Source organism: Mauremys reevesii, linkage group 11 (genome assembly GCF_016161935.1).
Source record: "Mauremys reevesii isolate NIE-2019 linkage group 11, ASM1616193v1, whole genome shotgun sequence".
Taxonomy (NCBI): domain Eukaryota; kingdom Metazoa; phylum Chordata; order Testudines; family Geoemydidae; genus Mauremys; species Mauremys reevesii.
Genome location: NC_052633.1, coordinates 60,365,161 through 60,388,300, shown reverse-complemented (window position 1 = coordinate 60,388,300; position 23,140 = coordinate 60,365,161). Strand labels below are relative to the sequence as shown.

Sequence of the window (23,140 nt, the reverse complement as noted above, 5' to 3'; positions counted from 1 at the left end):
TTTTATTTTATTATAAAATATTGATATGTTTAGCCACTCTTCAAGCAATATATTGAATTAATAAGAATTGTTAAGTTTCTGATCCTGTTTCAGCTTTTATTTTTAAAAAAATACCTCTGCAATATCGTTTGCACCAATTATTTTTCCTTTTAACTGCTTGAATTCTGCAACTTTAAAACAAAAACAGAAACTCAACGGTATCAGGGTCACTGCCTCCAGAGCACCACTTCATGGCCTGGAGATACCTTGCAGTATCCCTGCCTCAGTTTCCTTTTCTTTAGGGCTTCTCGGTAATTTCACAACGGTTTTCTGGCAGCCAACAACGTCCCTACACGGGCTGGTTTATTATCATAAACAGTTCCACAATAAAGTCCTTCAAGTTCAAAATTCAGGTATTTATCCTTCATCAAGCCCTGCCCAGACTCACTTGAAAGTCTTTCAAGCCTCTCCCACGTCCTCCTGCCCAGGGCCATTCGCTGCTTTAGCAGGCCACTCCTAGCCCTACCTAGCTGGAGTCTTTTCTCCCCTGAGTTCCACAGTTTCCTGCAGGAGCTCCCACATCTCTTTCAGCAGCCTTCCTATCCTCTGCAGCCCCCCATCCCCTGCCAGGTGAGGTGTCCATTTCACTAACCAGGCCTCTCCTTTATCTATCTCAGAGTAACATGACTAATTTTCCCCACCTGGGAGGAGGGTTGGCTGGCTGTGAAACTGAGCCCCAGCTCTCCTTAAAGGGCCAGCCACCCTGCCACATTACCAGTCAATCTTTTAAGTGAGACGTGTGGGCACTAGCCCAGGGAACCCACGAAGTGACTCAGACCCACCTAGTTTTGATACAAATCTGAAACACACAACAGTTTCAAAAGCAAATGTACACTCCGATGTATTTATAACATTCATCTATCAATCAAAATGTAAAGGTTTGAGAAGCTGGAGTAGAGAAAGAAGGGAATCATCATATCTTGCATGATGCAATGATTCCTCTGAATTTAGGATGGAATCCTGGCCCAATTAATATTAATGTCAAAACTCCCATTGACTTCAACAGGGCCAGGATGTTACCCTTAGAAACCAACATACTGCTGATTGTGTTCATTGGGCTGTTGTACAGCAATAAAAATGATTAAGGCCCTGGCTGATGTGGAGAAAGGTTAACAAAGCTGTATATCGTTGTTTTAAACAATTACGAGAGGAGGAAGGGATGGGAGAGCATAACTATCTACACCTATCTGAGAGATGTATACAAACATCACAGACAATGAGGAATTGATTAGGGTTCGTACAATGAAGTTAAACAGAAAAAAAGGGGAGAAAAAAGACACTGAGTAGTAGGAGAAAACTACCTATAGTGAAATCCAATATAGACTCTGGTATCATCTTCCAAGGGAATTGGTCAAATACTTGTGATATTAAAAACGAGACAGGATAAGGGACAATAAAATATACTATAGGGAACAATGTTACACTGACAGGGTAGATGACAGACCCTAATAGGATTTTTCCATCTCTTTCTTCTACAATTCTCTTTTACTGCATTGTAGTGACTGATCTATATTAGGGTGAGAGCTTAGCTTCAGAAAAATATAAATAACAGCCCCTCCCTTTCCCCCCAGCAGTCAGCTGCTGCCAGGGCCTTACTGCAACTTCTCTGTGAGAGCACTGGCTGTCACAGACTGACTTCCATTCTTGCCATCTGCCAGAAACCTAATAAAAATGTAAATTTTAAAACGCTCATGAAACTCCTAGTTAGAGGTTGATAACTCTTCTGTTTTTATGTCATCCTACTGATCTCTTTAACGAGTCTGCACTCAGTTATTTCAAATGACACAAAACAGAAATGTAGATGATATGGCAGACTACCATTAACAATAACACTAAGGTAATGGAGCGAGAGTACAAGGAGGGGATGGAGGGAAACAGAGGTTAAGTTTTTATTTATTTTAAATTTCAAAGGTCACTCACCCACTGTTGTTTGAGGAACATTTGTATGTCTTGTGGTGGTGGTCACATTAACATGAGATAATGCAATCTCTCTTTCCTGTGGAGGCAATGGCTGCCAGTTACTCTTATCTGATGTGACTGTTTTCCAAGGTGCTTTTTCAGGGGTAAAAACTACACCCTACAACACTCGATCAGGAAAACAACATACACACATCTACACTAAGCATAATGGCAGTCTTCTGTTTCTTAGGAAGGTGGAAAGGGAAAAGTGTGGGATCAGCATGAAAGTCAAAAACTCCTTGGACTTGACCACACTAGCTGTTGAAGTTACTCGCCTGTAACTGACCAGATGATCAGGACCCCAAGTTCTTATCCCAGCTCTGACAAACTAAATGTGTTACCTAGGGAAAATCACTTATTTTCCCTGCCTCAGTTTCCTCTCCTGTAATGTGACGATAATAATACATCTCATATAGGGTGGTTTAAGGATTAGTTCATTTTTGTCAGTGGCTTTGATGAAATATGCTCTGCAAATGCTGTTGTTACAGCATAGATTCAAAGGCCAGAAGGGACTTTTTGTGATCATCTATTCTGACCTCCTGTATAACACAGGCCATAGAACTCCCCCAAAATAAGGTATTGTTATTCTTATCTAGCCACCATCTGGCTTCCTCACTGTCATTTTTCCCATGATTCTGCCTCCAGAGTAGACAAAGTAGACAGAAGGCCAAACTCAACCCTAATTTATACCTATGCCATTCCACTGAAGTAAATGAGGTTGTATGGATGTAACTGGGAAAAGAATTTGGCCCAATACATTGTGTATGTAAAGATTCTTCTAGATTTTCCACTCAAGGAAAAGTTCACATACAAACAATATGGCAGAATAAAGAGCACTTGCTCATCATTATTTAAAATGGTTGGTTGTAGAATCTCTCAGTAACAAAAGCTACAACCAAGGGTTAGATTGCAACTTGGACAACATAGCCACGCAAGGGAGCAAGAATCCCCCTGTGTCCCATGTGTAGGCAACTCAGACTTGAGTTTGAACATACGAGAATAAGCAGAGCCACTTGCCTGCTTACTCCCTTCCCAGAGCAGGTGGATGGAGTGTGGGGCAGCACCTTGGCTCCACACTATTCACTGGCCAAAGTAGCTGAGCCAGTAGGCGACAGAGAGACTCTAGTAACTTACGGGTAGTATGGACCAGCTGTAAAATTCCTTTTCCTCCCCCTCCTCCACACATACCCAAGAGAGCAAGGAAGAAGCCAGGGAGGAACTGTGTTCCAAAGGTGTGTCTGAGTCACAATGCTTCCCATGGCTACCCCTGGAGGGGTGCAGCTTATGCACTATACCTTGCCGAGGGCTGTGCCTAAAGTCAGAATCTAGCCCATACATTTTCAGTACTGGCTGGTTAAAGCTATTTTTTTCTTGTGATAATGGAGAAGAAATGCAATTCACTTGATTAAAGACTGGTAAATGGAACTGAGGAAATTGTTTCCCATAAAGTGCATCATGATGTTAGAAACACAACCAATAAAAACATGACAGAATTTGAGCTTTGGGGAAACTAATTAGTCGTGTATTAGTTTAACAGAAGAGAACTGTAAGGATTCTTGAGTGGAGAGACAAGGAGAATGGCCAGCCTGAGACTTTCCATGGTGTTCTATTGTTGTTTTTCCTTGTCCAGTCCATTTAGCATTTTCCTTTGCTTGTGCAGTTTTAGGACATAGTCATGAAACATCTTGGAACAGATGACATAAGGGAGAAAAGTGTTTATCAAAGACACTCTTAGCCAGTTTACCTTTTAATAGTCTCCCTCAGTAGCAATTATTAACAGATGCTAAAATTCTTAGTGATTTAAGCTGATCTTTTAATATGTCATAATTTATAAATGTTCCACAGATGTGAAATTTAGGACTTCTAGCACCAGTGTAATATGGGGAATTGGAGGACTTGGAGTATTGGTAATTGAAATTTTAGCCTTTCACCTCTGGATCATGGTTTCAAATTCACACCAGGATGATAGTGAATGAAAGTCATTACCATCATCTGGCTGTTCAATGACCTATATGAAACACTATAAGATGGTAGTGGACAGGTGTCTGGATAATTAAAACACTCTGCACAAGCACAGTTGGCACTCTACAATTTTTTTCTTAACTCATCTATCCCTCCAGTTTATAAATGGAAAGTATTCAGAAGTAATGAGATTTCAGATGTAAGAACTGCAAGGATACAGTACTTTTTGTAAATCCATAAACAATGTACCCCAGTTTGTAAAGCCCTTTGAGATCCCCAGACATATGGCGTTGTACATTGCCAAGGCAAAGTATTATAGTGCAGACCAATACAAATATGTCCAGAGCAGTATTTGATAAAACCTACACTAATGTGGGCCATATTAGGAGAGTTCATCGTCAACATTGCAGCAAATGTTATGAACTAGACTCCATAGATACCGTAAGCTATTCCAGAAACATAGGTGTCTCGCTGGAATAAAGTTGCAGGAACAGTACAAAATTAGCATCAAAAAGTCTAAATTTCCAAATGGGGCTAGGAGTAGTGACCATGAATAGGGGAGGTAACCTAGTGACAGATGATGTGGAAAAAGCTGAAGTACTCAATGCTGTTTTTGCCTCGGTCTTCACAGACAAGTTCAGCTCCCAGACTGCTGCACTGGGCAGCACAGTACGGGGAGGAGGTGAGCAGCCTTCAGTGGTGAAGGAACAGATTAAGGACTATTTAGGAAACCTGGACATACATAAGTCCATGGGGACCACTTAAGAGGGTGCTGAGGGAGTTGGCTGATGTGATTGCAGAGTCATTGGCCATTATCTCTGAAAACTTGTGGCCATCGGGGGAGGTCCCAGATGACTGGGAAAAGGCATATATAGTAGCCATCTTTAAAAAGGGAAGAAGAAGAATCCGGGGAACTACAGACTGGTCAGCCTCACCTCAGTCCGTGGAAAAATCATGGACCAAGTCATCAAGGAATCCATTTTGAAGCACTTAGAGGAGAGGAAAGTGTTCAGGAACAGTCAATATGGATTCAACCAGGGCAAGTCATGCCTGACCAACCTGATTGCCTTCTATGATGAGATAACTGGCTCTGTGGATATGGGGAAACCAATAGACGTGATATTCCTTGACTTTAGCAAAGCTTTTGATATGGTCTCCTACAGTATTTTTGCCAGCAAGTTAAAGAAGTATGGGCAGATGAATAGACTATAAGGTGGATAGAAAGCTGACTAGATTGTCAGCTGAATGGATAGTGGATCAATGGCTCAGTGTCTAGTTGGCAGCTGGTATGAAGCAGAATGCCCCAGAGGTCGGTCCTGGGGCTGGTTTTGTTTAACATCTTCATTAATGAGCTGGATGATGGGATTGATTGCACCCTCAGCAAGTTCGCGGATGACACTAAACTGGGGGGAGAGGTAGATATGCTGGAGGGTAGGGTTAGGGTCCAGAGTGACCTAGACAAATTGGAAGATTGAACCTCATCAGATTTCTTTTGGCCCAACAAGGACAAGTGCAGAGTCCTGCACTTAGGACGGAAGAATCCCATGCACCACTAAAGGCTGGGGACCAACTGGCTAAGCAGCAGTTCTACAGAAAAGGACCTGAGGATTTCAGTGGACAAGAAGCTGGATATGAGTCAGCAGTGTGCCCTTGTTGCCAAGAAGGTGAATGTCATATTAGGCTGCATTACTAGGAGCATTACCAGCAGATCGAGGGAAGTGATTATTCCCCTCTATTCGGCACTGGTGAGGCCACATCTGGAGTATTGAGTCCAGTTTTGGCCTCCCACTACAGAAAGGACGTGGGCAAATTGGAGAGAGTCCAGCAGAGGGCAATGAAAATGATCAGGGGGCTGGGACACATAACTTATGAGGAGAGGACTGAGAGAACTAGGCTTATTTAGTTTGCAGAAGAGAAGAGTGAGGGGGGATTTGATAGTAGCCTTCAACTACCTGAAGAGGAGTTCCAAAGAGCATGGAGCTAGGCTAGTCTCAGTGGTGGCACATGACAGAACGAGGAGCAATAGTCTCAAGTTGCAGTGGGGGAGGTCTAGGTTGGATAATAGGAAACACTATTTCACTAGTAGGTTGATGAAGTACTGGAATGGGTTAACTAGGGAGGTGGTGGAATCTCCATCCTTAGAGGTTTTTAAGGCCCAGCTTGATAAATCCTTGGCTGGGATGATTTAGTTGGGGTTGGTCCTGTTTTGAGCAGGGGGTCTTCCAACCCTAATCTTCTTTGATTCTATGTTTGGCAACCAAAGATAAAAAGAGAAAGATGTAAGTTAGATAGTAGCAGACAGGTTCAGTCTCAAAGCAGGCTGGGTTTCTTAAATAGAAGTCATGGAAACTGTTTCAAGCCATACTGGTGTTTTGAGAGGAAAGAAGAAAACCACAGTACTATATAGACTTTGAATAACCAAACAATAACTCAGAAACCAATTTAGCAAGGCACTGTTTGCTTCTTTAATAGTTTGAATGTGAGAGCTCAACCAGAGACTTTGTCAAACAATCAGTGTGGGTGTTGTTAGATTCAGTATTGCATGCTGAAAGTTGTAGTAGTCTGAGTCAGAAAGCAGGAAGTATGTGTGTGACAGTCATGGCTGCTAACAGTCAGGGCATCTGCTTCTGGCTCTGCATGGTGTTTGTCTAAACAAACAAACCACTTGGTGGCTTTCACCCTTTTGGTCTCAACTTCTACTACTCAACAAATTGGCAATAAGGGTGACTCTCCTGCCCCTGAATCTATCTGCACCTTTTCTTCAAAGCCCGAGTGACCAGCCAGTTGCTTTTAATGCTTGGATTAGAGTGGTTTGAGAACTGTGTCTTTGACAGAACTTTCTGAAAAAAAACCATGCTCTGCTTATTCACTGCCTTGGAGCAGAAGGGCAGCATATATTTTACAAGCTTCCCTTTCTGGATGATGAATATGAGACTACACTTGCTGCATTAAAGAATTTTTTGTGACTAAAGTAAATGTGGTAGCTGAACACTACAAATTCTCCCAGCATGAACAGAAACTAGGGGAAATTGACAGATCAGTATATTGCTGCCTTAAGGGAATTGAATGCGATTTTGGCAACATGGCAGACAAAATGATTTGAGATCAACTTGGGGAGAAAAACAGTTGTGCCTCATATTAGTTGTGCTTACTACTTGAATGGGACCTGATCTTACAGAAGACGATAAGTATTGCTCATCACATTGAGTCAGCTATAGTGGAAGAGAAAATAATGAGTCCAGGCTCAGCAGGTATGATCCAGGCCATGCAACCACTACAGACATGGACTACAACAAGGAAGTCAAAAAATTACTAGGGCGATGCAAATGGGAGGTTACAGACCCAGCAACTTCAAAACGCACAAGGCAAAGTACCTTACCACTGTGGATCTACAGAACACACTGTGAACTACAGAGGATGTCCTGCACATGGAGCTCACTGCAGTCACTGCCAAAAGACCAGACAGTTTGCTAAGCTATGCTAAAGCAAGCAGCCTAATCAACAGGTGCATGCAGCACTGGGCTTGGTGTTACTGTTTTGCGTGTGGATGAAAGCAGAACCACACACATTGCGGACATAAAATAGTATGTACTGTTCATGTTTCTGTTATAGCATGAGGGAAGCCCCAGGTGGTGGAATTAACATTGGACACTAGCTCAACAATTTCAATACTACCTGAATGGATTTATTTGAAATATATTTTGGACATGTGCCACATGCTGAACCAGGCTTATGCTTAGTGTGGAACTTGATGAACCACATTCCTGTGCTCTTTTGATACATACTCTGTACCAGTGGAATTTGATATAATCCATAGGGGTACTCCTATTGAGGGAAAAATTGTTTGCTGCACTGAACATGCATGGGTAGTCAATGTGCATTGCTTCTGCCCCACCTGACACCACTAAAACCACAAACTCTAGTCTCTGCTCTTAACAAGGATAGCGCACAGGAAACCATTGGCTGTACATTTGGATTTGTTCACAAAATTACACTTCGACCTAATGTGATACCTGTGCAATAGAAGTTGTACCATCTACCATTCTCAGCCAGGGATGCTGTATCACAAGAGCTTAAAAAATTAGTACAGGCTGGTTCTTTAGAATCTGAATGATGGCCTGGCTTGACTCTCACAGCCATAACCATTCAAATCTACTTGCTTAGCCTGCCCAATTCAACAAAAATTGCAGGAACTGCTGATGACAAAATGGTCACAAAATCCCAAATGCCTTGACCCAGCTTTGCTATCTTGCTTCAGAGCATGCAACAAACTTTCTCTACAAGATGGATGCATGATAAGGTACTTACCAGCTGGCTGTACCAGATGAACTGCAGCCAAAATTCATACACCTGGCACATCACACATCAAGGGATTGTTAGAATGAAACAGCACCTACGTATTAGTGGCTGGGAATGGATGCTCAAGCTGAAGCACCTATAAAAATGTGCATTACTTGCCAATTGCATGACAAGATGGTGGTCATGCATTACTATCTGTTCCTCTTCCAGATGCAGGAAGGAAAAGGTTGCCATCGGACAATGTGCCAAATGACTGTCGCTATATCACCTACACCAACTACTTCAGTAAATGGCCAGAAGTGACATTTATATTACAAGTCACCTCTGCTACAGTGATCAAGTTCTTGTCAAGTTCTTCCCTTTAGCAAGAAAGGGAACCTGAAAGAATTAGTATTGGACCACAAAATGCAATTTGCCTCACTGGAACGTCAAACTTTTCTGGCAGAGAGAAATATTAGACATAGACGATCATCCATGTATTACCCTCAAGCAAACGGAGAAACTGAACAATTCAACAGATGTTTGAAAGACAGTCTGCAAAACAACAACATGTTGGCAAGAAAAGCACGGATGACCTTCACTACAGATTTCTTACAAGTCTATAGGGCTGTACACCATGCCATAACGCAAAGGTCAGCTACTGAATTATTGCATCGATTACAGGGACCTACATCTGATATATCTGTGTAGCTGGATAGGAGATAAACAGTTCAACAGAAACAGCAAAAATATAAATATATACAGAAACATTGTGAGGCTGAGGAACTGAACATTGAATTTGGTTCATTTGTAAGAGTATGAAAACCTGGAATCTTATGAAAAGGAGAACCCGTTGTTGCGGGGGTTGGCGGAGGAAAGGACCTTACACTTACAAGCTGTCAAATGGTCAGGTATGAAATGCTGTTTATTCATCTTGCACCTGCACCAAGAGCAAAGCAAAGATGTTCCAGACCATCTAACTGGGGCCGATGATTTTACTTTGCCACTGACAGTACAGGGTAACTGACAGAACATTGTGTCTGACAGACGCGCTATCAGAGTCAGACAGCTACCTGCATGGACTAGAGACTATGGTATGTAATTACTAATGAAAAAGGAGATTAGCACTCAGTCATAACTGGAAGCTTAATTATAGTTACCTAACCATTTATTCTTAGTTATTGTTTATTTATTTGCTAATTACTTAATTGGTGTTTATTACTATAGTAATAAGCTATTGTATTATTAGTGTTGTTGTAAGATAGGGTTTAAGATGGGAAAAAGGTGGTATTGATAGATCCAGTACTGCATGCTGGGAGTTGTGGTCTTTGAGTTATTTTTTTCTTAACAGGAAGCAAGGAGTGTAAGTATGTGAGTGTGTGTCATGGCTGGAGTCAGGGACTACTACTGCAGCTGCTTCTGGAGCTGCCTGCTGGTTGTCTAAATAAAACCTCATTGGATTTCACCCTTTTGGTCTCAATTTCTGGTACTCAAGACAAGGTGATACCACAGATTTCCATTGTCTTGGCTTCCTGCATACTACTCGTGGACTCCATCAGGCCCTATTTGGGGTTGTACATTGGTTTCATAAATGGGGGTGGGCGGGGAGCAAACCTTTTTTTTTCTCATTACCTGTTTTCAAAATGTATGTTGGCCAAAAACCCCTCCAAGAAGTCCACATGTGGGCTGGACACATGGGTCTACCACATAGGGGTAGAAGAGGCTAGAGAGTGGTGCGGGAGCAAGAAAGGCTGGGCACCCCCTCTGTGCCAGCAACAAGAAGGAAGGGTCAGGGGTAGACTGGAGGAGAGACCAGAAGGTTTGCAATTACAGCATCTACTGGCCCAACCCCCCACTGCAGATGCCACTACAGCTGCTGGCTAGTGAATAAATTCCACCCCATCCATACCCACTGTGAAATACATGAGCATAAAATGAATCATGAGCGCAAATTTATTTCATGATCATCAAAGAGCCATAGATGATAATTCCTTTTGGTCATTCCAGAGCTCTGTCATATTTAATCCAGTAAAGCAGAATAAGAAACTCATTCAGTGCCCCCATGAGTGCAAATTTCTCCAGAAGGGGTGAGAAAAAGTGGGATCATGGCCACTTCCCCACGGACACTAGTCCATGATGCTGACTGGGCATGCCATGAAGGAAGGACAGGTCCCAGCATCTCATGGTTTACGAAGGGTGCTCTTCTGCAGGCAGGAGATTTGGGTGAAAATGTGTCCTTTCCAAGACATAATCCTTCCTGGAGCTCCTCCTGACATCACACCACTATCAGTGTGGACTTGTGTCTATTGGGCCCAATGTGGCCCTAACAATACAACCAAAATGGTTCAATCCCCCTAAAGAAGCCAGGAACATTTGCAAGACAGAGGACAAAAATCACACAGATAAAATCGGATGGGACTTTAACATAACTATTTTTCTCAACTGGTAATTTCTTTTGCACTCATGGCATATGATATGTGGTAATGCACATTATGTTGAATAACCTCAGTTATTGTGCATTAGAAGCAGTAGATTTTAAGTGCAAAAGGAAAATTCATTCAAGCGTACATTTTTTAATCACAGTGTTTGTGTTACTTTTTCTTGGCCCAATAGTACATAAAAACCTGTTAAATATTAACAATAAAAACAAAAATCATAAATTTGTAAAAAACAAAAACAAAAAAAACCCCAACCACTGCCAATAAACTGAAGACACACGTGAATTGTCCAGAAAGACTTAGAAATTGGGGAGGGAAGGGGTAGGAGAAAGCAAATCATGCAGAAACTATTTAATCAAAGAGTAAAGACAATTATAACATCTGTTAAGCTTTTGTGTAGGTTATAATTAGATGCTATGGAGGAGTAGCCTTTAAAGGGGTATCCTTTAACATCTGCTGTAAGGACAAACAACACTGCACAATAAATGACCCTCTAAATGCAATCAGCAAAACATGAGCTGTGCAGAATTCACACAAGCTGCATATAAAAGATTGAGGACAAAGTATTTTGCCAAGAGTCAATTCCTGCCGCACTTATTCAGGCAATATTCCCACTGGGGCATCCTGGAGGTTTGCCTATATAATGACTGCAAGTTTTGGACCCCAAATCAAATGCAAGCATGATTTTACCTCTGAAAAACAATATTTTTCTCATTTGTATCATTGTCTTGAAAGCACACGCTATTGTTGTATATCACAGCCACTTAATGACTTATTGGAGCTGGGTCTATAAACTTAGAACAGTTTCAAATACATTTTATCCACATGTTTATTTTAAAAACCAGGGAAGAATTTCAGTCTAATTAGTCCCATACATAACTGCATGGTGCTGTAAGAGTGAAGTGAGTCTTATTTTAAAAAACTAATCATTCAGTAGCTTCCAAAATAAACCCCAAATTTTGCCCTTGAAAATGTCCATATGTTTTAAGCAGCATTACTCAGTGAAAATGTCAGTCTAGCAAGGAATTATTTTATTCAGTTTAACATGGCCCTCTACTGGCAAAAACAACCCCAAAAATCTATCAGTGTGAACCATTTTGTAAGATTCCAGGAACTGAGTATTTATTATAAGCACATGTTACAGCCAAGTTATTTCATATCTTAAGAAGATACACCTGGGAGCTCTGGAAACGAGCAAAAAGAAAATGTTGAAGGAGAAGCAATTGGGTCATTATTTTATCCCATCCAAAAGTTGCTTTGCCAGGAATACTACTTCCTTTACTCTGTAAAGGCAACTCTGGCTATCAGTTCTACACTGAAGATAAAGACTAACTGAATAGAACAATTCATTGAGGGCCAGATTGTGAGACCCTTATTCATTTTGAGAAGTACCTTACTCCACAAGTAGTCCCATTGATTTCAGTGAGACTATTTGTGGAGTATAGTACTACTTAGCATGGGTAGGGTTATCGTAATCTGTCCCTAAGTGTGAGAAGGGCAAAGTATAAATGCTAATTACTAATAACAGCCAGCTAAGTAGAGCTGTTTCTGCCTCTCTCCTTTCCCGAATATCCACACTCTCAGTTCAGTGCTGCTGCAATTAAAGGTGAGCAATGAAATTTGCCTCTATTGTTGCATGCAGTAATTAACTCTTCCTATTTGTATTATGTGTGAGTGACAAAGAAACAAAAGGACATGGTGAACTGTTGGATTTAACAATTTAGATAAGGATGAATTATTATAATCAATTAGCGTGATCAAAGAAAATAATGTGTGATGATTTGATGCTGCACAGACCTATTGTATGCGCACACCATCCAAATGTAGGCTGGCTCTGGAAAAACAAACAGTATAATTTTGTGGCAAGCCTATCAAACATGCAGTTCAATAACAGCATTTGTTCTCAATGCTAATAGCCCATCTTTCAGCAACATAATGTTTATCCACTGTTTTAGTATCCAAGCTGCTTTTCACAGAGTTCACATCATCCATAGCCTATAGACAATTTTACTGACAACTTTTAGCACCTTCTGCTGCAATACAAACCATATTAGCATGAATCACAAGTCAAAGAAATCGCAGCGAGATTTCTAGGTAATTTTCAGATTATAGCAAGTGATTCCTCACCCTGAAAATACCTTGATTAATTTACACAACCATGAGGAAATATCTAAAGTAATCAAGGTTTCTGCATACCACACATCATTAGACACATGTGGATCAGGGCATTGTAGGCATTTATGGCTAATGTCCTATTGCTATTGAACATGTATTTTATTGTATATAATAATGTAAGCAGAGCTTACAATAAAACTGCATTTTAGAAGCTCCACACTTCCACAGCCAGATTAGCATTTTTGTTTTACCGTGGTCCTAATCCAGCAAGGTGCAGAAGTCCCTGAACTCTCATTGAAATCAGTGGGAGTTGTGGAGCATCTTGCAGCACCGGTCCCTGTAACGAGGGTGCTTAAGTCTTTAGCTAATTCTGCTGCTCCCTTTGCACAACTGTACAGTGTTTTGTCCAAAATTTAGTCCCACCTGTCAGGTTGACTGGCTGAAGTCTGCACTTATTCCATTGCTTTTCAAATTGCAAAAGAGCCTGAAGAATAGAAATGTTGCTGGCAATTGTCCACTTTAACACCATACTAAAATGATAGATGATTATGCATATGAAATCCTTGGGCACATTTTCAACCCTGCAGTCCTTACCAAGGCAAAAGTCCAACTAAAGTTGTATCTACAGAACTGGGACTCTCTTGTGTATCCTAATTTGGTTTAATGAAATATAAAATAGGACTGTATATTATGTTGCCAACATAAGGTAAGGAAAATAAAGGAAAAATGCCCCCAAATTCTCAAGGCTTTTAGGGTCTGACCCCGCTCCTATTGAAATCAGTTAGAGTTCTGCAATTGACTACAATGGAAGTCACACTGGACTTTGTGCCTCACATAAGTGTTGCTGAGTCTCAGTCTCTGCTCATTTAAACCCCAATCCTCTAAACACTTGCACATACGAGTGATTTTATGTGGGTGAGTAGCCCCATAGAAATCAATGGAGCTTTTCATGTGCACTCTTGCATAAACCCACACAAAAGAGCCCAGAGGAAGAGGGGGCTGTTGGTACCCCCTTGTAGCTTTTAGCCCAGTGGTTAGAGAGCAGCGTTTCTCAACCTTTTTGATACCAGGGACCAGCTTGCTGACTTCCTAAACTGTGTCAAGGAGATCTCAGTGACCCCATTGAGAAACACTGGGTTAGAGCACTCACCCAGGGTGTGGAAGACCTGGATTTAATTCCTCTCCTCTGCCTGAAATGGACAATGGATTTGAATTTAGGTTTCTGTTTCCCCATAGGAGAGGGCCCTAACCACTTGACTATGAGGTATTCTGGGACAGGGCTCTCTCAGTGTTTGCTATCGAAGCGCTTCCACTGTGCATAAATACTTAAATGTGCATGCGACCAGAGTAAGTGAGAATGACTCCATGGCTTGGGCACTCACATGAGAGGGGGGAAAGCCAGGTTCCAACCCCCCTGGTTCCAATGCATATTTCATTGTTTATACACAGCTCCAACAGGGGACAGTGAGAGACCTGTCCCAAAATACCCCCAAACTGAGCAGTTAGGGCACTCTCCAGTGACGGGGGGACCCAAATTCGAATCTCTTCTCCACATCAGGCAGAGGAAGGAATTTAAACTGGTTCTCCCACACCCTCAGTGAGTGCTGTAACCACTGAGCTAACTGTTATAAGAGGAGGAGAAGTTACCACTTGCTTCTTCATGGGGTTTGTTTGTTTGTTTTTAACAAACATGAGGAGGTGCTCAGGTGCTTCTCTGCAGGAAAGGTTCCATGACTGTGACTCATGGGTGCAGATAGGTGCCTCCCTCCAAATCAGATATAGATGCTTAACTCTTTTTGAGGGCTGCGGTGTGGGCCATACCCCTTTCCTCCATATTTCCTAGTGGCTAGTTTAGGCAGCTTCCCTCTAAGTGTGCTGGGCTTTTGTGGATCCCATTCTTAGCTGTCTAACTGTCCCTATGCCTTGTATAGGGAGCCTGGACGTCTAACGTAGGGCTATACATTCCAGTAGGTGGCAAAGCGCCACAAAAATTACGTGCTGCGGTGCTTAGTGTTGCAATGCCTACAGCCTCTTTTATATCTAGCCCTAGGACACCAATCCTGAGCATGGATCCACCTAGACAGACTCTTACAGATTGTGGGGCCTTAGTAATGAGGCCAAAATGGGTGGCAAGGAGGGAGCAAAAGAAGACATTTGGTAGTACTTAGAATTAAGAAGGGATCTTGCCTATTTATACTGAATTTCAACTGGGGTCAGATGTGGTAGAGGCTGACTCACCCTCAGATGTTTGACAACGGGAGCTTCCTTCCACCTCCTCCCTCAGGAAGAGTGCTTTGTTTTCCCAACAGAGATATATCAGTAAGTAGAGGAAAGATGTCTAGAGCTTTCTATACCCAGTATTGTGATCAGGAGGCTTTTCTGGAGAATAGACGGTATATCTAAAATTACACTCAATAGGGTGGTCCTCTGGTTAAGGCATGGGACAGGGAACTGGAAGATCTGGGATTTGTTCCAAGCCTTTCAACAGAGTGCCTGTGCAGTCTTTGGTAGGTCACCTCTGTGCATCAGTCCCTCCTCCGTAAAATGGGGATACTACAATTGCCAACTCACAGGGTTGTTGTGAAGCTGAGTTCAGTAGTGATTGTAAAGCACATGATGATCCTGGGATGGAAGGCACTAAAGAAATACAAAGTATTATTAATAGCACTTATTAGGGCAGCCCCTTTCAGAGGTGGTTCAACATTGTTACTGAGCATTCATTGTTTACAGCTACCAGAAATAAATAAAATAAAAATGCTACTGCTCCTGTTGTAGTAGAATACATCTCATTTTACCTGAATGGTTTCAATGGATGATTTACAAACTTTTAAACTTTCTATGCTTCCAGAGCCAGTACAGAGATTAAAAGTAAAACCATACTAATTTTGCCCTAAATCTAAGTATAGATGAGCAGGAAGTACAACTTCATAAGGAAACTATGTTAACTATTTGAATGAATTTTGATTGTCCGAAAATGACACTAGCTTAGGAACCACTATAAAAACTTCATCAGTCCACTGATGAAAATTATTTATGATTCTTCTTTGTTTTATAATCAGAGTATAATTTTAGAGTTACATTGAAAAAAGTCAGGTTAGCATAACCATCACATGCAAACATAAAATTTAGAATCAAAGTTGTGATTTTTCTATTACCCTTGCTATATGGGACTATTAGCCACACTTGAAACAGATTCAGATGTCTGACTGTAATTATTGCTAGTAACTGCATACTTGCTGCTTGTTATAATTAAACCTAAACCACAAGTAGTAATACTGAAACATAATACAATATTTTTAAAAGAAAAGAAGCTTTGCAATATGATAAAACACGAAAAGAAAAAGCCTTACTTGAAGTTGTTCAATTAAAACATGCCACAGTCCTAGAGAAATCAGAACCATAAGAAGTCTTTGCAGTCCAGAAATTCTCTTGAGTGTATCCAGTGGTTATTTACCAAGCTTTAAAACTTTGTGGTCAGAAGAACAGGGTTAGCTTTCTAGACCATCCACAAAGTCCTACAGTAACTGCAGACATGAAGTTTGTTGGTAGTTGGCTTTTCTGCTGTTATGTAGTTGCTCAGTACTTGTAAATACAAGCTCTGTGGACAAAGTCCCAAATGACATCACTGGCAGCTGCTTATTGTTGAGTCTTTATTAACTGACTGTCAAAAAAGAAAAGAGAAGGGGAGGGGAAAAAAGCACAGCTATCTTCCCTGCAGCACAATTTGCAACTTTGTAGGAGCTTCAGTTCTACATAAGTAAATACTTCTAGTTACCCAAATTATGATTTCTTATGACCAATAGTCACTGTGTGCATGAAAAACAGAAAACTAAGTATATCCTAATCAACTTACAAAATGGAAAGAGAGAGATTTAAATGACAGCAGTAGCTTTATCAGGATTTAGCCCTGAATATTTCTAGTATGTGTGTTCATATATAATTACATACAGGCACATATATAAAAGGAAACCTAGAGTCGATGTCAGTATTGGGCTGAAATTGAATATTCAGCTACATTCTCATTGTAGAAAAATAACTTTCATAGTCAGCCCTGATGTTTTGCTTTATTTAGCACTTATTTTTATCACACCATGACTTACAAGATCGTTTCATATTTAATTTCATCGACATTCTTAAAGATTTAACAAAAACCTATTTAATCCCTCACTTTTAAAAGGTGAAAATATAAAGAGCAAGGGAGATAAATGGCAAAGGCAGACAGTCTGTCAATACTAGGTGGTAAGGACATAAACTACTGACCTTTCTCTCTTGGGACTGTGGGTTGGAACAAAATGGTGTTTTAAAAGTGAAATGATTATGACAGATTCTATTCAGTCCCCACCAATCTGTAGAACACACATCACAAAACTAGCACTGACACTGATTTGGGCAAATGCCTTGTCTTGGGAATTTCTGCTAAAGGAGAAGTCGAGAGTGGGACTGGCGTGAAGTCTAGACTTTGACTCTTGTTTCTCAGAAGTTGATCTTTTCAAGTCAGAATTAGGGACACAGGAAGGGCCCTGTGTAAGAACTGCAACTGCCTGGACTATATCTGCAATCTGTTTATATTTCAATGGAGGAACTTCAATATTGGGAAATATACCTTGATTCATCTTCAGAAAACAAAAATGCAGATTCAACCACAGACTGAAAGATTGAAGAACAGTTTAGAGCCAAAACAAAGTTGTATTTTTGTTTGCAAATTTCTCAGCCACTTTTAGTAAAGCCATCATCCTACACTCCTGCATCTCTTCAGAGACTAAAACTTGGGTGAGATCCTCAGCTGGTGGCAGTCAGTATAGCTATATCAATTTACACTGGCTAAGACAAGATATGCCAATTTACACCAGCTAAAGATCTGGCCCCTGGCCTGCCTGAATGATGAAAGGGCTCTCTTTTGCCAATATTTACTCCTGGGTTTAGTGATTACACAACACCAGTGTATCTTGCTATCTTGAGTAGAAGTCAAAGGGGCTGCTCACAGCAGTAAGGACTACACCAGGTAAGCTCTGTTGTCTGTTCTAATGCATCGTTTTACCTAGGACAGAGGATCTGAAACAAGAAGACAGGGTGGTCTCCTCTTGAAAATGAAGGTGATTGATGTAAAGTCTCCCTAGAATTTCTCCATGTGTGTCTGTATAGCTCCTAACCCATTTAAGGCACTAGTAGTTCTACTACTATAGTATTACTTACTGCCTACCTCACAATGGTGTCGTTGTAAGCCTGCTTCCGTTAAAGTCAGGGAGCAAAATTCCCATTGACTTTAATGGAAGGAGGGTGGGTCCCAGTTTGAAACAGTGGACATGAGTAGTCCCACTGAAACCAATGGGACAATTTGCAAATGTTCACCAGTGCGAAGCCCACAATCTGACTCATAACATTTGCAAAGCGCTTTGAAGATGAATGTGCTTCAATGAGAAGTGTTACAACACAACAGAAGTAAAGTACATGGATATCAACTCCTAAGACTACTTTACACCCCAGCCCTGCAGGCAAGTGGTATAGCAGAGAATTCCACTTAAGCAAATGTTAATAGGACTCTGTACAGCTGCACTGGTCTGTTAATCAAGGCCTTAGATTGTTCTAACAGGAACAAACCCATCTGTAATCTGGAGGGGTTGAATTTAGTGTAAATCTGACGCTAATTTACAATGTGATTTTCTCAGAGTTACTTGGCCCTTCCATTGCAAAGATTTATATGCATTAATAAAATTGCAAAACACAGGTTAAATTCCTACACATTTGAAAACAAAATCAGTTTGTAACCTGACACGAAGGGAGACCTACAGAAAAAAAGAGGGAATCAGCATTTCATAAATTAAGACTACTATTTTTCAAATGCTTATTCTTCTAAATGAAATGATCAAAAACTTATATTTTCACAAGACAGTTATGGTCTCATGAAACAAACAAAAAAAACACAAAAAGACAGCACTTACAGAACAAGACTCTGTTCCCAATGAATATTTGTGTTGCTCAGCCTAGTTCTGGTACATTTTACAGTATAGATACTTACAATTCACTAGGAAACTTGAGGGCATTTCTAAGTCAGATACTGGCACACATGACCAGATCACTTCCCCAACTAGAGCAGTGCGGAGGATCTATTAGTCAGATCCCCCTGTTCCACAGGAATAGGTTGGCTCTGGCAGAACAGGACCCCCAAATCTCTGGTAGAACAGGACCCTCCACCTCAACTTCTTTCACAACTGGATCCTATATGACTTGCCCTAGATAAAAATCTACAGCAGAGGTGAGACCTGAACATAGATTTCTTTATTCCTGTGCTCAGCTACCAGACTGTCCTTTCTAAATAGACTTTGAGGAGATTTTCCACGTCAAGGGAGACAGGCTAGACCTCTTTCTAGGGGAATGACTATTATATCATTTTGCACTGTCACAGCATTTATCAATTTAATTTCTGTTCTATGACACCACAAGACACAGCCACCTAAGCTTGTTTTGGTGCAAAGGCGAAAGGATTTGTTAGAGAACAAGATTCACAAATTAAAATTCAATCACTGACTAAACATTGGATACCAGAAGATGAAATACTTAAAGTCATTAAACGTAGTGGTCCCTACTGGAAGCAATACACTGTAGGCAGACTCTACCCACACATCTAAGAAGCAAATTTATTATAGCTTGCTTTGTATGGAGGCAGTGGAAATGAGGGATTTATGTATAAAGAACTGGTGAGACAACAAAATTACTCAATTCACACAGGTATTAGGAACCCCTCATCAATTACGTTTCCCTATCACAGTATACTCAGCTTCTGTTAGAACCCAACTGTGTTCTAATAAGCCCTTATATCTCACTGACTGTGTTAGTTTTAAATTCAGGAAGTCCTTTATGAAGCCAAAATAAAGCAAAATCTGGTCTTAACATTGTATTTCCACCATTCAGGGACTGAAATACCATGAGAAGACCAGATCAAGTTGTTTTAGCACCACAAAAGGCTCCAGAGGCATTATGAAAGGTCCATGTAACCACATAAACATATAAAAAGCCCAAATACCCAACACCTCAGTACTAGATTCCATACATACACCTATTTCCTACCAACACATAACCCCAAATGGGGTGGATCCTGGTTAGTTAGGTGTCCATCTTTTCTCCCATTGCAGCACCCTGGCAGCTGAGATTCCCTGGTGGTCAAGCCACCAGTGAGAAGGCTGGAAGGAGAGCATTTTCAGTGAGGTATCCTCAACAGTGGCACGTGTATCCTGTTTTGGTTCATTAAAGTCTGAATTTGTTGACCTTTAGGACACACTGCGAATCTGAGGGCTTGTCTACACTACCACCTAAGTCCAAGTAAGTTACATCACTCAGGGGTGTGAAAAAACAACCCTCTGAGTGACATAACTTACATCAACTTAAAGCAGTGTCTACACTGCACTATGTTGGTGGGAGACACTCTCCCATCAACACAGCACATCTTCATCAGATACATTAAATCGGCACCGCTGCATCGATGCAGCAGTGCCGATTTAGTGTGGTAGTGAAGACAAGTTCTTATTTGTTCTCCCAGGCTATTCCTGGGGGTGAAGCAGGACAAGCCAATCAGTGGATGCAGTAGCAGTAGTTATGTTTTAGAGGGCTACGTTGCTGGACATTATTCCTAACTGGCTGTATTTCTATACAAAATATACATTCACCCAGACCACTGAACGGGTGGTGCTTCTTTCTTAATTGACAAACCGATTCTCCTGAATATGGCAAATCCGGCTCTCTCAGACACCGGTGGAAACCTGGAGTGCTTCCTGGAAATCAAAGAACTTTCCCCAGATTTACACGGTGGCATCTGAGGCCAGAATTTGGTCCTACACTTTTAAAACCTTTTGAACACTCACTTTAGCCAACATAAATAAGTCCTGAACAGCATGACAATACAAATGCCTAAACATACCTTAGATCCTAGCACATTCGCACAGTAAACATTTTCAGAGCCTACTAGCTGTGGTGTAGCAAGCAGACAGGACAAACAAGGGAGCTGAGTGAAAATATGTGAAAAGGGTGCGTGGGAGTAGGATACGCATCTTCTTAGATTCTTATTGTCAACACCCGATCTTCACTTGAAACAGTTTGATCAGCCTTGGAAGCTTTTGATCACCAGGACAGTTTTGTTGTTTTCCCTGCTAGGTGATTTCTCAAAGCTCAGTCTACTTCTCCTGCATGCTAAGGAAAGTGAAGCGGTAAGAGAAGGCTTTAGCAAGGCAAGGCTTTCTTGCTGTAACAAACAATAGATTTCACCTCAGACTGCAGAGAAAGCCACTAACAATATTTATTAACAGTAAACTGCCCTCTGATTGGCTATTCCACAATCTAATGGAGTCATAGTGCAGTATAAATCTAGCTTGTCTGTGGTAAGTGGTCTCAAAGTGAACTCAGGGGATAAGTACATGCACTTAGAATGGCATCTCCACAGTCTTTCCAATACTTGATTGAAAGCTTTATGGGATGACCTGTGCATTTCCCAGATCTTTATTAACCTCTCTAGTACCTTTGGAGGTGATTCAGCATATAGTGCATCATGCAAAGGTGCATTTGTGCAAGAATATCTCCTCCAACTCAATTCCTGCACCATCCAAAATCTTATCCTTAATTACAAAGATGAAGCCTTGAGAGCAGATACTGACATGAAACATAAAAGGCTAATATGAAAGATTTCCTCCAACATTTTTAGCTGTTAGGTTCATTTTAGGTTCCCTATCAGTTCTGCCAGCTACAACAGTGATATGCAACCAATTTCTAATGCTTCTGTGAGACTCCCTCACCACTGCTACCAAAGTATTGTGCTGAGAGCCTTCCTATTGTGACAGGGATCATTTGGCTCAGAATATCATGACCATTACCCTTAAAAAACATTTGCTTTCAAAAAGTTGTGAAGCTGCCTCATTGTAAACACACCAAGAATACACAAGTTTTAAGCCAAGCTTGAGAGTTCTATTTGTGTCACTGTTCGTGACAGTGGCAGTGAATGGAACTTTAAATTCCCCCCTCCACACCCAACAGCAATCAAGATTTTTTTTTCATTTTAATGTTTAATTAAATGCAGGTAACATACAAAACTGGTTCAGGGTAATTTCAAGGTTTAAACAACTCTTCTTTTCCTTCTCTCCTCCCCGCCTTTGTCCCTGGAACTATTACAATTATTCAAACACCAAGGGCCTGATCCACAGCTCAGTGAAGTCAATGGCAATGACTTCATTGGGCTTTGGGTCAGGCCCAAAGAAAGAACACTCCAAGGCCCAATCCTGCAAAGGTTTATGCGCATGCTCAAGGTTAAGCACATGTGTAAGTCTTTGAAGGTTCAGGACCCTGGCTCCAGGCCTGAAATGAGTTAGGCAAAGCTTGACATCCATCACACATAGGAGCAGTCCCAGTCTCTAGTAAGTGATGAGACTTAGAATGGTACCCCCACAGTCTGAGTCCAATGGGAGTGCTGAGATGCCTACAGCTCAGCATGTGTCCAAGTGACAACACGATTGAGGCCTTCATGAGAACATTGACTGATTTGAGCTCACACTCCTCCATTCTGGACATATCGCTCTCTGACCAAAAGCATAGGTGTTACTGTGCGAAACACACATTCCTCTAGATGCAGGCATCTGGCTTCTTGGCAACCTGGTTGTAACAAGTTCCACAGCAGCTGTGATGGCTCTCTGGTCTTTCAGGTGATTAAATGGTCTTGTTGTCTGGACTACCTTGTATTCCTGGATGAGAATGTGACGAGTTGGGTCACAGAGATCCTCTTGGGACTGTACCTGATGTGCTGAGGCTACCTCTGAGCCCATTTTCCCTGCCAGCTTTGGACTTCAGAACCCTACCTTGTTGAGCCAGACACACAAGCCTGCTGCAAACACAGACCCGGGTCTGAACCACGTCCTCCAAAAGCTGCAGACTTAACTGAAAACAGCTTACGAAGTTCTCAAGCACCCAGACACCCAGTTCCCAATGGGGTCCAAATCCCAAATAAATCCATTTTACTCTGTATAAAGTTTATACAGGGTAAACTCATAAATTGTCCACCCTCTATAACATTGATAGAGAGATATGCACAGCGGTTTGCTCCCCCGGGAATTAATTACTTACTCTGGGTTAATTTATATGCAAAAGTGATTTTATTAAGTATAAAAAGTAGGATTTAAGTGGGTCCAAGTAATAACAGACAGAACAAAGTAAGTTACCAAGCAAAATAATGCAAAACATGCAAGTCTAAGCCTAACACATTAAGAAACTGATTACAGAAAAAATCTCACCCTCAGAGATGTTCCAATAAGCTTCTTTCACAGACTGGACTCCTTCCTAGTCTGGGCACAATCATTTCCCCTGGTCCTTGTTCC

The 23,140-nt window shown here is 41.2% G+C and overlaps 1 protein-coding gene across 8 annotated transcripts in view; it reads right to left on the bottom strand.

Annotated features, from left to right (window-relative positions):
• Nucleotides 1-23,140, bottom strand: part of NCKAP5 (NCK associated protein 5) — a 580,968-nt gene that overhangs the window by 523,628 nt on the left and 34,200 nt on the right. Inside the window, exons 2-3 of one of the 8 annotated variants that reach the window (XM_039495322.1) lie at nt 16,142-16,452; nt 15,363-15,428 (exon numbers count right to left, since the gene is read on the bottom strand). The exons of the other annotated variants lie outside the window; for them this stretch is intronic. The gene's annotated coding sequence lies outside the window, so the exon portion shown is untranslated. The remainder of the gene's footprint in view (nt 1-15,362; nt 15,429-16,141; nt 16,453-23,140) is intronic. 8 annotated transcript variants of the gene reach the window in all.